The sequence below is a fragment of the Lepisma saccharinum genome, chromosome 28 (assembly GCF_977018435.1).
Source record: "Lepisma saccharinum chromosome 28, izLepSacc3.1, whole genome shotgun sequence".
Classification (NCBI taxonomy): Eukaryota; Metazoa; Arthropoda; class Insecta; order Zygentoma; family Lepismatidae; genus Lepisma; species Lepisma saccharinum.
In genome coordinates this window covers 10,874,610-10,889,851 of record NC_139256.1, presented here as the reverse complement: position 1 = coordinate 10,889,851, position 15,242 = coordinate 10,874,610, and the positions used below count along the sequence as shown (strand labels likewise).

Genomic DNA, 15,242 nt, shown 5'->3' with positions numbered 1-15,242 from the left:
TAAAATGCGGATCTATATTCTGATAACAATACAAAATACAGAGAATATATATATATATATATATATATATATATATATATATATATATATATAATCGAAAAGGTATTCTTTTCTTGTATCTACTTCTTCTATAGGAAAAGGCTTCTTCTTCTTTGATTATCGAAAAGGCATCTTCTTCTTTTATCAACAAAGAGCTTCTTCTTCTTTTAAAAGGCTTCTTCTTCTTTGATTATCGAAAAGGCTTCTTCTTCTTTTATTGTCAAAAGGCTTCTTCTTCTTTGTTTATCGAAAAGTCTTCTTCTTCTTTCATCAATTTCTTCTATGATAAAATATATAGATGGCTTCTTCTTTCTTCAATTTCCACTTCTTTTCTTTGGTAAAAGGATAATCTTCTCTTTCTTTCTTCTACCTTTTATGACAATCTCTTTCTTCTATTTACAAAAAATAGTCGTCCCCTTTTATTCATCGCTGTTTCTTATTTTCCTCTATTCATATCAATTTTTATTTCTTCTTTCAGCAGAAATTCTTATTATCTTCTATATTCCGACGAGATATTCTTATATTCTCGATAAATTCTTCTATTTATTCTTTCCACAGCAAATTCTTATTTCTTCTATTCTTTTTGCCACTGGAAAAAGTCTTATTCTCTCATTTATCGCAAATATTTCTCTTTGCCATATCTCTTCTCAATAATATAGACAAATCATTATGCTGCATTCCTTGTAGAGAATTGAACCAAAGCTATAGAGGATTTTTAGGAGCATCTAATCTGACAATAGCGCCTCCTCCTAAAACAACAACCAAGGGAAATAACAAGCACTACCAATGGCCCAGTGCGACTAATAAAGAGCGCAACCGTAAAGTGCTTCGGGGCGTCTAATTTGACAACAGCGCCACCGGGGACAAAACCAAAATACTGACGATGTTCTCCTCGTCAGAAAAATAAAAAGAGATAAATTTCTGAATTCGTTCGCTTACTTAATAACTTTCCTAAACGTTTCATATGCGGCCATATTCTTAAATATTTTAATTTACTATATACAACATTCTATTTATTTCTTTTATAGTATTTAAACTCTTCTTTTATATATTTCTCAATTTACTATAATATATGTTTTATAATTTCCTTTGCTCCTTTTTATATAGCGTGCTGCCATCTCTCGTCGATTCCGAGAAACCATTCCTCCTTGCAACTCTCATTGTGTCATCGAAACTGGCACGTGACATGCTGCGTTCTGTGTTTTTCGATGCCATGTCCGGCCTGTATCTTGACCAATATATCAGAACACAAACAACAAACCGATCAAATGACTGTTTCCTATCCTCGACAATAAACAAAGGTTCTGTCGCTAGTCCTTGGAATTTCTGTCCTAGTTTGCATGAACGTCCGGAAGGAGGTAGGGCCAGGGAGGGATAAGGCTCCCCCTTCCCCTGGAAAATGAATGCCAACTTAAAAGTTTATATTTCACACATGCAATTTCATTTCAGTCCCAGTAATTTATGTTAATTATTATTATAAGGTCGTTGGAGCTCGGTGGTCTACTGAGTAGGGCGTCTGACAACAACGCGGGGAACCGAGTTCGATGGGGTTTTATTTGTGTATATTCCATAATCAATTTCTCCTTCACTCTGACCGTCAGCGAGATTGAGAATATATCACTTAAGCCCGCATCACACGGAACTAGATCTCCAGTAGGTAAGCCCAAGTTGGCGCTGGACTGGCCACCAATTTGCTAGTTTACGCCGCACACGATACTTATCAGCGTACTTGTCGATAGACTTTTGTTCCCATACGAGGGAAGTTGTAATGGCGGCCGCGTGAGATGTAAACAATGTATCACTTCACAGTTTTAAAAGCCGATAACTATTCAACCGAGAGGAATAACGTTTCGTATAAAACGTTATTAGGTACAAAACAATGGCGCTGCTTAAATACATACTTTACAACGTTTACTGTACGCGTATGGAAGAATATTTTAGTTGTTTCAAATGTAAACACCGTGCACTCAGCATAGATGGTGCAACTCAACGCGCCTATCATGCTGTATACGTTATACAATGCTAGAACAACACTCGGAAACCACAGAAAAAAGCGCTCCGTTGCACACTCACAGATTATCTTCACATGGCGAAACTTTGCTCTGTTTGGCTGTTTCACAGAATCCAGTCGAGGAAAGCAAGTAGCAATTAGAACATGTCCTATTCCTCCAAACCAGTCAAGCAGTCAGCCAAGCGGCCATGATTGCTACCTAGAAAGTTAGTTCAGCGCCAACTAGGGCATTCCAGTTCTAGTTCCGTGTGATAGGGGCTTTAGTTTTTCACTTGTAATTCGATGGAAACTGACAAGTGGGTGGCAGTAGCGGCGATTGCGTTCCAGAACTGGGGGGGGGGGGGCAAGGGCAGTTTACTTTCCCTTGGTAGATAAGGTTTAGCTTAGTAGCAAAAAGTGGGGGGGGGGGCTGCCCCCCATACTGGTGGGTGGTATTTTTATATGTGGAGATGCTAGGCTTACACATCGTGTGGATCCCCTTCTGGGTATACTTATATTTTTCGACACATTCCATAGTGTTGCCCACGGGACGAGACGGGACAGGCTTTTAAAAATTCGAGACGAGACGAGATTGACCATGTGTCATAAGACAAACGAATATTTTCGAGACGAGACAGCATTTCCACGAGACTCCACGAGACGAGACAGGCCAAAGTCTCGTCTCGTGGGCAACACTAACATTCCAGTATCCGATTGTTGTTCATTTCCCGAAGTGCTCGAAGTAAATGGGGATGCAGGGGGCGGTATCCTCCCAGCTAGAAAGAAAAATCGTACAGCACTTCCACTCGAACTTCATTGTCACCATATTCCCTCTAGTTAACCACAAGGCTCAACCAAATATCCCCTACCTACAAGTAAAACCATTTCAAATTCTCAGTGGAGGCTTCATTGTCATTCTATAGATGGAAGTCCGGGCCTGGATCGAAATACGAAACATAAGATAATGCGAAGCATGAGAAGAGTGTCTGCCAGTGCTAAAACTGAGTGAGAGGCAACCGACCTCTCCAGGTTAGTGGTTACTGCAATACGTATGAAGCCATAGATTTCTAGGTGGTGTTGGACTTTGGTCTGTCTCGCCTTGTCTCGTGAAAATGCCGTCGAGTCTCGAAAATATTCGTTTATCTCATAAGCAAATACTATTTCTAGGCTCAAATTGTACAAAGTTATATATTTAAGTAGGCTTGTTTCGGTTACATGGCCATTCTTACCAGGAAACACTTGTCACAAAAATTAAATAACAAAACCGATAATAATTATAATGATGCAATGACAATATTCAATGTAAACAATAGAATATGATTCACTTATAGTGAACAAAAGGCAGGGATTTCTGTACAGAAACTGAGAACATTTCGGTATCAAAAGCAGTACATAAGATAACATTTCGTTGTTAAAATGGTGAATATATATAAATTTGATTTATTAACAATACTTATTACGCAAAATAAGCTTTTCCCTTCTAATAACACATTTATGTAATTGTCAGAATATTAAATTTATTCCTGTGTAAAGAAGTACATTTTTGTTTCTCAAATATTTACAGCAGAATTAATCAACATTCCATGATTTCTTAACGCGCAGGATAATTCAGACTTCAGAAGGTGTCGAGTTGGTAAAGAAACTCTAACCTTTTTAGTTCATTTCGCATCATTTCATGACAAAACAAGGTAGGAAAATGCACCTCACACCTTTCAAAAACATGAAAAATACAGTGTGTCATTTCACATTTCATGTTTCCTTCAAAAACGAAATATGCATGTTGTAAACTTAATCAATAAAAAGTAGAAGTATGTAATAAAAACCGCCGTATGCGTGAGAAAAAGTGATAAATGAACTAGTACAAAGTTGCAGTTGTATATTTGTTGGAACAGTAACAAGTTCTTCGAAATTTTCCTGAAGGCACGTGAGAAAGCAAAGCCAGTCAATGGTACAGGTAAATGGATGGATGTATAATTGTTTTGTCCCATCATCTATTAGATCAATTCATCATTCATCCTAGAATTTGCATTTGGTGATCGCAATGTGAGGATGAATGATGATTAGTGGAAAATGATGACGGGACACGCGCAAAGAAATGCCCATATACAAACACTAGCCGACCTCTGTAGCACAGCATGCTACGACGTCAGGGGTCCCGGGATCGAATCTAAGCTTGGGCATGGGTATTTTTGTGAGCGTTCCTTCATCAATTTACCATATCATCACTCATCATCATCGTTTCGATTAGCCAAAACTGGCAAGAAGCGACGCTAAATAACATTAAATCAAATCATATCAGGAGACTAGCGTACACAGGACTATCTCTGGAAGTAAAGATGGATACACAAAAATTTCGGGGCTAGCCCCACCAGATCCCCTACGTACGCCAGTATATCTAAACTAGAACTCTAATGCTGGACCCTCAACTTAGAAATCGTGGAAATAATTCCTTTCCATGGCAACAATGGTTAATGCGTTATGAAAATAAAACCAAGAGAGTACCGTACCGTGTCTACAGGTACGCTAGATTTGAACTAGTAGCAGCAATTGGTTGCCAAATCTGGAGGGACAAGGACAATTGACTTAATTTTGACAGGCAAAGCTTAGCATTATAGCGAGGGCAACTGCCCATCACGCCACTCTAATCGCCGCCACTGTTTAGACCTGATTTTTCTGTCGCGAAGTTTAAAATCTCCTTTCGTGAAAATGTCAGGCCTGGATATAAAATAGCTGAGCTGGCAACATTGGCAGGAAAATCGCCGTGGGCTCAGCGCATGCGCTGTAGACCCCGTAATGATCCAAGCAGACGACTGGTTGCGCGAAAAGGATCGAAGCGGTTTTCTGCTGCAGCTCGTCGCGTAGACGAGGCATCTGGTGTTGTTTTAGTGAAAGCAAGGAAATTGGATTTGTAATATTAGTGCCTACAGTGCTAATTGCAAAGGTAAGTGGCTCAACTTGTACATTTTGGCGGTGGATTGTGGCTCGTGTTGACGTGTGAGTTCCCGCAGTATTGTGGGTTATCGCTACTGGAACCAGAGAGCTATCATGGGCGTAACGCTTTCGCTGAACGTTTCCTTCATAACCAGAACACGCAAGCAACGAGCGACGGTAGACGCACATGGCAACCAAGATTGAACGCAATAGACAAGCTGGCACACATAATCTTGACGGAAATGGCTCTCAAAACGTTGCGGGAATAAATTTTAAACAGTATACACCAGACGGGGATAGAGTTTGCGCGTTATGGACGTCCACCAGGAACGAACGTCAAATTCAGATTCTCTTGACAACGAAATACACAGGACTGTTGCAGAATGCCCATTGAAGATTACGAGATCTAAACCGGGAAAATGTTAGGCTTGTGTATGTTGAGTAAGGGACATGGAAGACTGCTCCAGCACATCGCCACGGCGCCGGTAGAAGTCCATGGCCAAAAGAGGAATGTTGCCGGAAGTGAGTAAACGTTATCGTCTATTTTAGGCCAAATGCTATACACGTAGCAGCAGCGTTTTGTCGACGACGCTTTCACGTTGAAAGCAAAGGTCGGAAACCTTTTACTCCCGTTTATGGCATTTTGTCGTGGCGTGTGGAAAAAAGAGGGGAACGGGAAATAGGCACTCGTTAATAATAATAAAAATTACTTCTAATTTCCTCTACGCGCGGACGATTCGCCTTCCGGGCTTTTTCCATTATGTAATCGCTCAAACCTTGGTAGCTGAAGCAGGGAATCCACGTTGGATCGCCTTTGACCGCGTATGTACGAATGTAGCTGTTCAAGGCCAAATTTCCGGGCCTGGCGGTTTCTGTCAGTTTGACATAAAATTTGATTCGAAGTTAGGTAAACAATTCTCAAGACTCGTGTTTATTTCCGCGTAACATGCATTTCCTCGCACTCTGTTCCAAAAAAGGATCGTCAGCTTCCTCATTGTGGTTCCCCATTTTTTTCTTAGAGAAAAAACCCTACAGTTTTCTTTCCTTACTAGGGCCAAATAGTGAATATCTACAATTCATATATTTTCTTGTTCGCCAAAGTATGGAAAGAAGTCAGTAACTCGGGCACGTAGCCAGGCAGGGGCCAGGGGGTGCTGCCCCCCCCCCCCTGACACTGCCGCCAGCCCCCTTGACATTAGGTAAAACTATTTTGTATTCTAATTTCTTTGAGGTGAAGAGTGAAAATGTAGACAGCATATACGTAGTATTTTGTTCACAAGTACCAGAACAAACACACACTCAATATCTCAAAACAATCACCAATGAATGCCGGGAAAATATTCTACAACCAGCTACCTCATGACATAAAACTGATATCTCCAAAAAATAAACAAATACAAACAATAAAAAAATATTTAAGAGAGAGTTCTCTACAGTATCAGAGAATTCATGGAACAAGACAATACAAGGCCAATGTACAAAACAATATGTATTCTAATTTTCAATCATGTAACAATGATAATGTGTTTTTATTTTTATTGTAGTGTAATGGTGCATTTTTCAATTTTTACTTTGGTGTAGTGATGTACTTCACAATGTTTCTTCTTTTTTGTTATGATGAAGAAAATAAAATTCAAATTCAAATTCGCGAGGGATAAATTCACAGAACATGAACAGCAGCTATTAGATTTGTTCATCTTGTTTGTGAGCAGAAGTCTAAGTACCGGCAAGTGTTCAGAAGATTCTCTAGACTTTAGAAAGCTCTTTCATAGGGGAGCTTCTTTATCTGGACCTTCCCAACATCTGTTGCAGCCTCTCGTTTGACAAATATCTGGGACTTTACAGTCATCATCCACATTCCTTCTACAGCTGCGTCAAATGCCAACAGATCCATAATTTTGGGAACGAAGAGGAGTTTTATTGCTTCGGCCGGGGGTGGAATGTACGGTAGGCACTATGATCGAAGTGAATATTGTACATTTTTACTTGTATGATATAAATACCTGTATCATCAAAAATAGTATAGAGTATATTAAGGGATGGTGTCAGTAGCAGTCAATTAACACTTCAATAGATGTTTTAGAAGATATAGAAAAAAACTGTAGTATTTGCATGATATTTCTAAATTTTGTTTTATAATAACAATGCTCCCCCAATTTACCTTCATTTAATACTGTTAAACTTTTGAAAACTGGATTTGGTTTACATTGCCCCCCTGATAACCCGTGAGGCCCCCCCCCCCCAACCCTTGGAGATCAATTCTAGCCACGGGCCCGAGTCAATTTGCGAAATTATTTTCTTGTGAGCCGTGAACGATATTCTAATTAATACTCAGTGTGACAAATTGGTTTTAGTCTGTGTAATTTTGAAGCGAGTTATCAAAACCAATAATAATGAATAGTAACAGTGGCACTTGAATGCTGCCATCAAACTTCTATTTCTACTGAAAAAGTAGTGAATTTTCTCAGCTATGCTAACCGGAATTTGAAGTGAGAAACTCATTATTACCAATCCACAACGTTTCTCTCAATATTATCGAAAAAGTTCAACAATAGAGTGCCTTCAGAAAGCGAATACAACAAGAAGTCGTACGTAATCATGTTTTTTGAAACAATTGTTGTCAGTGGCGGCGATTAGGGGCGCGATGGTGGCAGTTGCCCCCCACTTTTCGCCACTTTTGCCCTCGCACTATGCTAAACCTTATCTAGAAAAGGAAATATACTGTCTTCCCCCCAAGTTTTGGCACCTTGCCCCCCTCCTATTGGAACCCAATCGCCGCCACTGATTGTTGTGTAAGGTCATTGTTACGTCTTCGGTCGTTTCAATAAAATACAACACATTTGTGGAAGAAAAATGTAGTCATGAAAATCCGACCATAACAGAAGTGCATTTTGCCTTGAATAAATAAATTAGAGCTAGTTTTCATGCATTTTCGTATAATACACTTTAGACTATATTACCTAAACATTTTTAAAAATTAAGAGGCCCAAATTTATGTATGTAGTACATGCGTGAAATATGGAAGAACACATTTGCAGTGCTACCTGTCAAGGCCTCCCACAGGATTTTTTCTCAGTGAGTGCGGTAGTGTTTAAACTGGGGGAAACATGGAGTGATCCTTTCCCGCTATTAAAAGAATTCTCATGAATCATCCCCAGCACTAGAATAATTTCCATAGGTACTTAATCTGCTATCTTTCATGCCACCCCTCATCTATGTTTTCGCGCTACACTTCCACCATTTAAATTATATGAAGACTTACCAGATATCTCAGGAGGGAGGCACATGCCCCTTACCCTGTGGGCGCCTTTTCTACCTATCATGAATTATTTCTGAATTATATCCAATTGATGTTAATTTTTAGCAGTCCAGTAGGCTCTAGCCTTCTAATTTATAATTGTAGTATATTGAACTGTAATTCATTTCGAGTCCTTGAAACTAATTGGGGAAGTATTTTGACCCATTTTCCTGGAAATATGTTTGAACTTGAACTACAAAAGTACATCAAAAACGATTGCATGTATGTACTCGTACATAACAAACATTCCAGCAGCCTTAAGGGTTGCTGGCTTTGCTGTGTAGTCTGAAGGACTGTAAGTTCGAACTACATCAGTACAAGTACAACCCAAACAATTACATGAGTACATCACAAATATACATAATAGAAGAAAAAAACTACAATTGCGTAATTTTGGTTTTTAAGTCTCCTTGTCGCATCTACTGTATTTCGCCTTGTGTTTAATTTGTTCTAAATCTGAAACAAAGTTCGTTAATTTGTTTAATGCTAAAAAATCTTCAGGGTTATTAATTATCCTTTTTGTATTTTGATCTGCTCATTCGGTTCTAAGTGAGTGTACGTCCTGATTAGGGTAGTTGCAATAATATACCTTGTGTTCTGGAGTATCAGGTTGCTTATTGCATCTTATACATTTTTCTTCTTCACTAAGGTTGAATCGTTTTAGGTAATTTCCATACGACCATGACCTCTCAAGAAGTGAATAAGAACTTTCCTAGGATTTAGATATTGGATTCTTAATCTTTCTTCAATACTTGGGATGAATTCATGTTTTCTCCTTCCTGGTTGTGCATTACTCCACCCCTCCTGCCATTTTTTTGATCAAGTTTAGTTTAATATCAAGTCGAGTTTAAATTTTGCATTAAAGAAGTTCTTCTACTTTTCCAAATTGTTCTTTCTTAAACCAATAGTTTAAAGCTCGTCTTAGTATCTGCAGATCTAATGGCCAAACTCCGGTATTTGCCAGGAGTGCCAGCGTTGGAGTTGTGCTAAAGGCTCCTGTTAGCCTAATGAGGATTTTTCTTTGGGTGCTTCTTAATTTGTTTATGATTTTGGTTTGTTTGGCTATTTCTGCCCATGCACTGCCTCCAAAACCAACGATTGCCACAACTGTCGCATTACGATATGTTCTAATGACGCTCATGGGAAGTCGGTAATTGTTTATGCCGATGGTTGCTATTTTATTCATTGCCGCTGCTTTGTTACATGTTATGTTTATATGTGAGGTAAATTTGAGGTATGTTATGTGTATTCCTAGATATCTGGCTGTGCCTGGTCTCTTGATGGTTTTGTTTGAAATTTTTATTATAGGTGATCTTTTCAATTGTCTCTTTAATATTAAGATTTGTGTCTTCTCCGGGGCCAGTCTCAGCTTGGCGTCAGTGCACCATGTTTGTAGCGTTACAACGGCTATTTTGGCTTTTAGTTCAATGTTCATTCCGCTGTTGCCTTCTGTCATTCTTAGCAGATCATCTGCGTATGCTGTCACCGTCGACACTGAGGAAGTTCTGAAGGTCTTTCAGTCCTGATTCCATTCCGATGTTCCACACTTCCGGTCCGAACACTGATCTCTGAGGGCATTCCCTTGGACTTTATTTGGAATCTATATATAATTTTTCTGTTCACAGTTCTGAATTCATACTTCGAACTTACATTTTGGAAACATAATTCTCAATGCATGATGTGCTGCAGCCCATTCACTTAATCCATCACCATCGACGTGAAATCAGGGGCGGTTAGTGATATTGTTGCAGTGTTGCACAACGACCGGATATTTTACAATGAAATTTCATACTTTTTGTTAGCATATTTTTTCATTGTTTTTCTATTAAATATATTGAACATAAACAAATAATTTTGCCTTTTATTGCTTCATAAAGCAAATTCCACTACGATCCGTTAAAAAAGTAGACCACCTGCGCAATTTCACAGTGTACGAGTGGACACACAGGTAAGCGTTGTAAAGCCGGAGCAACGGCCTGAGCTCTACAGCGAGGAGTATCTACTTTATGCACAGAAAGACTAATCGGGACTGGACCTATAGTTTAAAGTGGTATCTGAACCACGGTGCCATGTGCCTCCATGTGTAACAATTAAAAACTGTTCAATAATATTATTGGATGAGTATTCCAGTCCAATAGCAAGCATCGATTCATCAGAGTTTTCCGTCAGAATTTTTAACAATTGAATCAGAACATTAAAGTACTTCTTACGTAATCACAAAAAACAAAATTCTGCATAATATTGCTGCCGAATAAATAGAAACTTAAAATTTTGTATGATGATTATTAATTGTACTCGAAAGTGTCACGTATCACTCGCATATAAAATTATAAATACATATAATTACATTATAAATATATACAAATTAAAGTTATATAAATATATTATATATTGATGAAGGAATATACAATATATATTCGCTGCAACCACCAACAATCTGAACCACGAGCCGCCACTGCGTGAAAGCAAACAATCGAACGATCGATAGCCTTCGGAACTTGCCTTGGTAAACCGTGGGCGTAATTTGTGCCACATGCACACCTAACTTCTAACAGTTCACACACACGATCCAGTGAATGGTTCCAAAGGATTCATATACATGGATGATCATCGGGATGACACATATAGCCAAGTAAAATGCGAAGGGGAAAACCAACTAAGCTACTAAATTTCTGATTTTTAAAGCATGCGAAATATTAAATATGTAGAATATATTACTAAAATATACAAAATATGCGATGCGTGAGACACCTTCTTTCTTGCAGACGCACAATGCGGAAGCAGAAGGCAAATTCCAATTAAAGTAAAGCAAATGAATGTTTCCTTTTTAAATAATTTGGAATAATTGCCCTCTCTGGAAAATTGTTGTTTACTCTTCCCTGGGAAAAGCGGTGTTTGTTCGCCTGGATAACTAGTCTCCCCCGTGGAAAAATCTGGATGCGTCCATGAACTACACACAGATTGGCTCTCAGAACCATAGTTCAGCTTTGGAAGCTATGGAAACTGGTAACTTTTTCAATATGCACATCTTTCTATGAATTATATGTAATTTCTCCGAGTTTTGCTTTTTCATCACCTTTCTTCGATAGCTCTTGTGAAAAACGCAAATTTCAGCGTCGGAGTGGTTTGCACAGCGCGCTACGGGTCCCTGGTTCAAATCTCGGCCTGGTCATGGGTGTTCATCATTCCATTACTTATCCTTATTATCGAGATTGCCAACCTCCGTGGTGGTGGTTAGCAGACGCGATGGATTTTGGGATCGAATCCCGGCCTGGGCATGTGCCACTCCATCAGTTTCATCATATTCACGATAGCCAAAATGATAGAAATTCGAAATAAAATAAATCAAACCAATCGTCGCGATTACACAAAGGGGAAGAAAAGCGACGTAAAATAACCTAATTCAATCAATGGATCAAAAACCTTGCAGATCTCCACACTTGATAAAAGAAAAAAAAGACCCCGCCAAAAGATGGCCTAGTATAGTGCACACATTTACTTCGTTAACGTCGAAGAACTAAAGAAAGCCGTCGCCACAAACGTGGGTGGGGATAAATAGCGGGCGAGTTGTTTTCGTCCAATCACACTCAACCTTCAGCCAATGGGCGCAGCTGTCTTTCTGCTCGTCTACTCCACGTGGAGTCTCAAGTCACATGACTGCAGTTACGCTGTTGCCGTACTGTGCAACTTCAATGTGGAGACCGTGGGAAGGTACTTGCGCGCGGAGGGTGGCGTAGACTAGATGTGTGGCAACACTTTGCGTTCAATGTGATTGTTGCAGCTGGTGGGCGCGCTCCGTGGACTTCAAAATTATTTACTAGGGGCCCGGGGTTCGATACCCGGTGAAGGCACATAGTGGTTCGGAACCCATTTTTAAGCTGTAGATCCTAGCCTAACTGAGTATAAAGTGGACCTTCAGCATCTTGTAGATAAATAAACGTATTTTTTTTACCCACCGTCGCTACACTAGTAAGTTTAATCTTTCAGCCTCGTGCGGTTCCTTGGTTTCAGGGCGTGGCATTATTGCAGTGCGGACAACAGAATCCTCCTCCTCCCCCGTACACTCTTACCAAAATAGGAAAGTAATCTTCCGGCGAACGGTCTCGAATTAGTATGCTGCCCATCCTCCCAGAAGTGGATAGTGAGCGTGTCTATTAAGGGGCATGGGATTGCATCATTGCGCGTGACGGGCTCTGAAGCAGCAAGTTGCCTTTCGGACGACCGCGCGCGCCAGGAATTTTCAGTTAGCTTTCATCCTGAAGATTGCGGAGGAGGGGGTACGGAGGGATTCGTGGTTTATAATTAAGCGCGTTCATGACAGAGTGTGAACCGATATGTGGGGACGCGACAAATTGTCCGTGACCGAAGTGTTTACATAAGGATGAGTTCAGAGTCTCTGAAATGTACGTACCTAGCTGGGAAACAGGAGCGTATATTCTAGGCTAGCGGGGCTATCTACGAAGCCTGAAGTCTAGAGAATAAAATACAGGAGGAAAATCGAGCAAAAATTGTAAATACAATTATTCATATCAGTGAGATGATGATGGTGATTCTGGAGTTGGCAGCCTGATTTCTTGTGAGTTCGTAACCTGATTTCCTATGAGTTGGCAACCTGATTTCCTATGAGTTGGCAACCTGATTTCCTATGAGTTGGCAACCTGATTTCCTATGAGTTGGCAACCTGCTTTCCTATGAGTTGGCAACCTGTTTTCCTATGAGTTGGCAACCTGTTTTCCTATGAGTTGGCAACCTGTTTTCCTATGAGTTGGCAACCTGATTTCCTATGAGTTGGCAACCTGATTTCCTATGAGTTGGCAACCTGATTTCCTATGAGTTGGTAAACTTATTTCTATTCATAGCCTAGGACCACGTGACATAGTGAGATAGCCCAGATTTTGGACTCAGTATACGCCACTGCTGGGAATCAAACCCATAAGTCAAATGTTATAGTCGGGTCCATAGGCGTAACTTGGCGAGGGCAAGAGGGGCATGCCCCACAACAAAATTTTCAGGTTTAATGAAATTTACAAGTGTACTTTTGTTAACCTCCTGGAACATGAGGAGCAAAGTAATAGAGAATATATATTTTTTATATACAATTTCACAAATGTGACAGTTATTTAGCAAAACAGTCCTGCATAATTTTTGGGATGAAAACCTTTCGATTGTAAATGTAAGCCCTTTGTTCGATTTTGCCCCCCAAAGTTAGGTCCATTGCGCCCGTGGTTGGGTCTTTCTTATTTTTCAATATCAGATGGGAGGAATTTCCCTCGTTTAAATTGCGAGGAGGGGAAATAGTGGCGGTTGAAGGGAGATTGCAGACCGAGTTGCTGGCAGTGATGTGCCGTAGACTATAAGTTTACGTCTAGTCTACGCGTAATCTACACGAAGATTACATTGGCGTATAGTTTACACCGTCTACTGTAGACAATACAAACAACAGGAAAGACAGAAATCCCAGTACTCTTTAAGAGAGAAAGTATTTTTTTCTTCAAACATGTCGATAAGCTGGGCCTATAACCAACTTAAGACCATCCGAAGTAATCAGAGTTATCGAATTTTCACTAACGAGGGGAATATGGACTACCGGAAGAAAAACAAATGACAGCCATAGTGAAATCTGACATTATTTTTTACACCGACCAAAGGGGAAGGCTAAAAATATAGTTTTTGTTTTATTACTGCTTAGGAAAGTGCATGTATCTTTAAAGCAGATTTTTCCACGTGTGAAATGGTGGAAATGGAAGTAAAACAAATCTTGTCATTCTACGGACATCGCATTTTTTTGGGTATGTCGCGGCAAGTTTATTTTGCAGTCAATTAATACGTAGTGAATTGGTTGAACGAAAATAAATACTTAAAAACACTTATTTCTGGACAGTGGAATACTCCACTCTCTCTATGTCCACCTGCTGATGCTGGTTGCTGCTTCTAGATATGCGCGTGCTTTGCACAGAGAACGCCGAGCGCAATGTTGTCTACGTTGATTACACTGGTCTACGTCCATTTTGCTGACTGGAGGCTGATGGTTGTTCTTTAGTAATTCGGGGGTGGTAAATCCAAAACCGAAATCCGTTTTTTTCTATCACGTCAGGTTTCGGAGGAAAATAGAAAATTATCTAAGATTAGGGATGTATATTTAGAGCAATGAAACAACGTAGTCCGTAAAGAGGTCACAAGATGGCAGCACATGGAATATTATAATGAATATTATTTCAATCAGTTATTCGAGCATTGTTATCCCCAAAACAAAGGACAAATATTACTGACATTGTAAGGAAAGCATATAGTGCATATTTCAGAATTAAATTGGGTGACCAAGATAAATCCTGGGCACCTCATAAAGTATGCAGGACCTGTGTAGACTAAAGGAAAGAAATATGTTAGCGTCTGGAACATGTATCGGGACAGAGAGAGGCATCTATTAAGATATTTTCAAAGGGACGAAGAACTTGTCTATTGTACAAATGTGAAGGGACTAATTGAAGCTATGGGATGTACGTATAATGCAGAAAAATGGAGGCTTTTTATTGATAGCTCGAAGAGGAGTTTGAAGTGTGTGTTGCTGCATAATGGCAATAAGTTAGCATCCATTCTGTTGGCCACTCCGTACATTTGAAGGAAATCTACGAAACAATGAAAGAACTGCTTCGAAAGATAAAGTATGCAAATGACAGTTGGCTTGTGTGCGGAGATCTCAAGGGCATTTCAATGTTACTTGGTCAACGAGCAGGTTTCACGAAATATCCATGCTTTTTGTGTTTATGGGACAGTCGAGCAAGGAACGAACATTGGGTACGAAGACTGTGGCCTGCTAGGAAAAGCTTTGAAGTCGGGGCGAAAAACATCCAGAACAAGCCGCTTGTTGATCCTAAGAAAGTGTTACTTCCTCCACTGCACATTAAGTTGGGATTAATGAAGCAGTATGTAAAAGCTCTGGATAAGAATGGGGCTTGCTTTAAATACATTTGCTCAAAATTTCCT

The 15,242-nt window shown here is 39.7% G+C and overlaps 1 protein-coding gene across 3 annotated transcripts in view; it reads left to right on the top strand.

Annotated features, from left to right (window-relative positions):
- The first annotated feature begins 4,847 nt into the window (after nucleotides 1–4,847).
- The window catches only part of LOC145980779 (1-phosphatidylinositol 4,5-bisphosphate phosphodiesterase-like), a 219,587-nt gene continuing 209,192 nt past the window's right edge, over nucleotides 4,848–15,242 (top strand). For all 3 annotated transcript variants that reach the window (XM_083113852.1, XM_083113856.1, XM_083113853.1), the window contains exon 1: nucleotides 4,848–4,970. The gene's annotated coding sequence lies outside the window, so the exon portion shown is untranslated. The remainder of the gene's footprint in view (nucleotides 4,971–15,242) is intronic.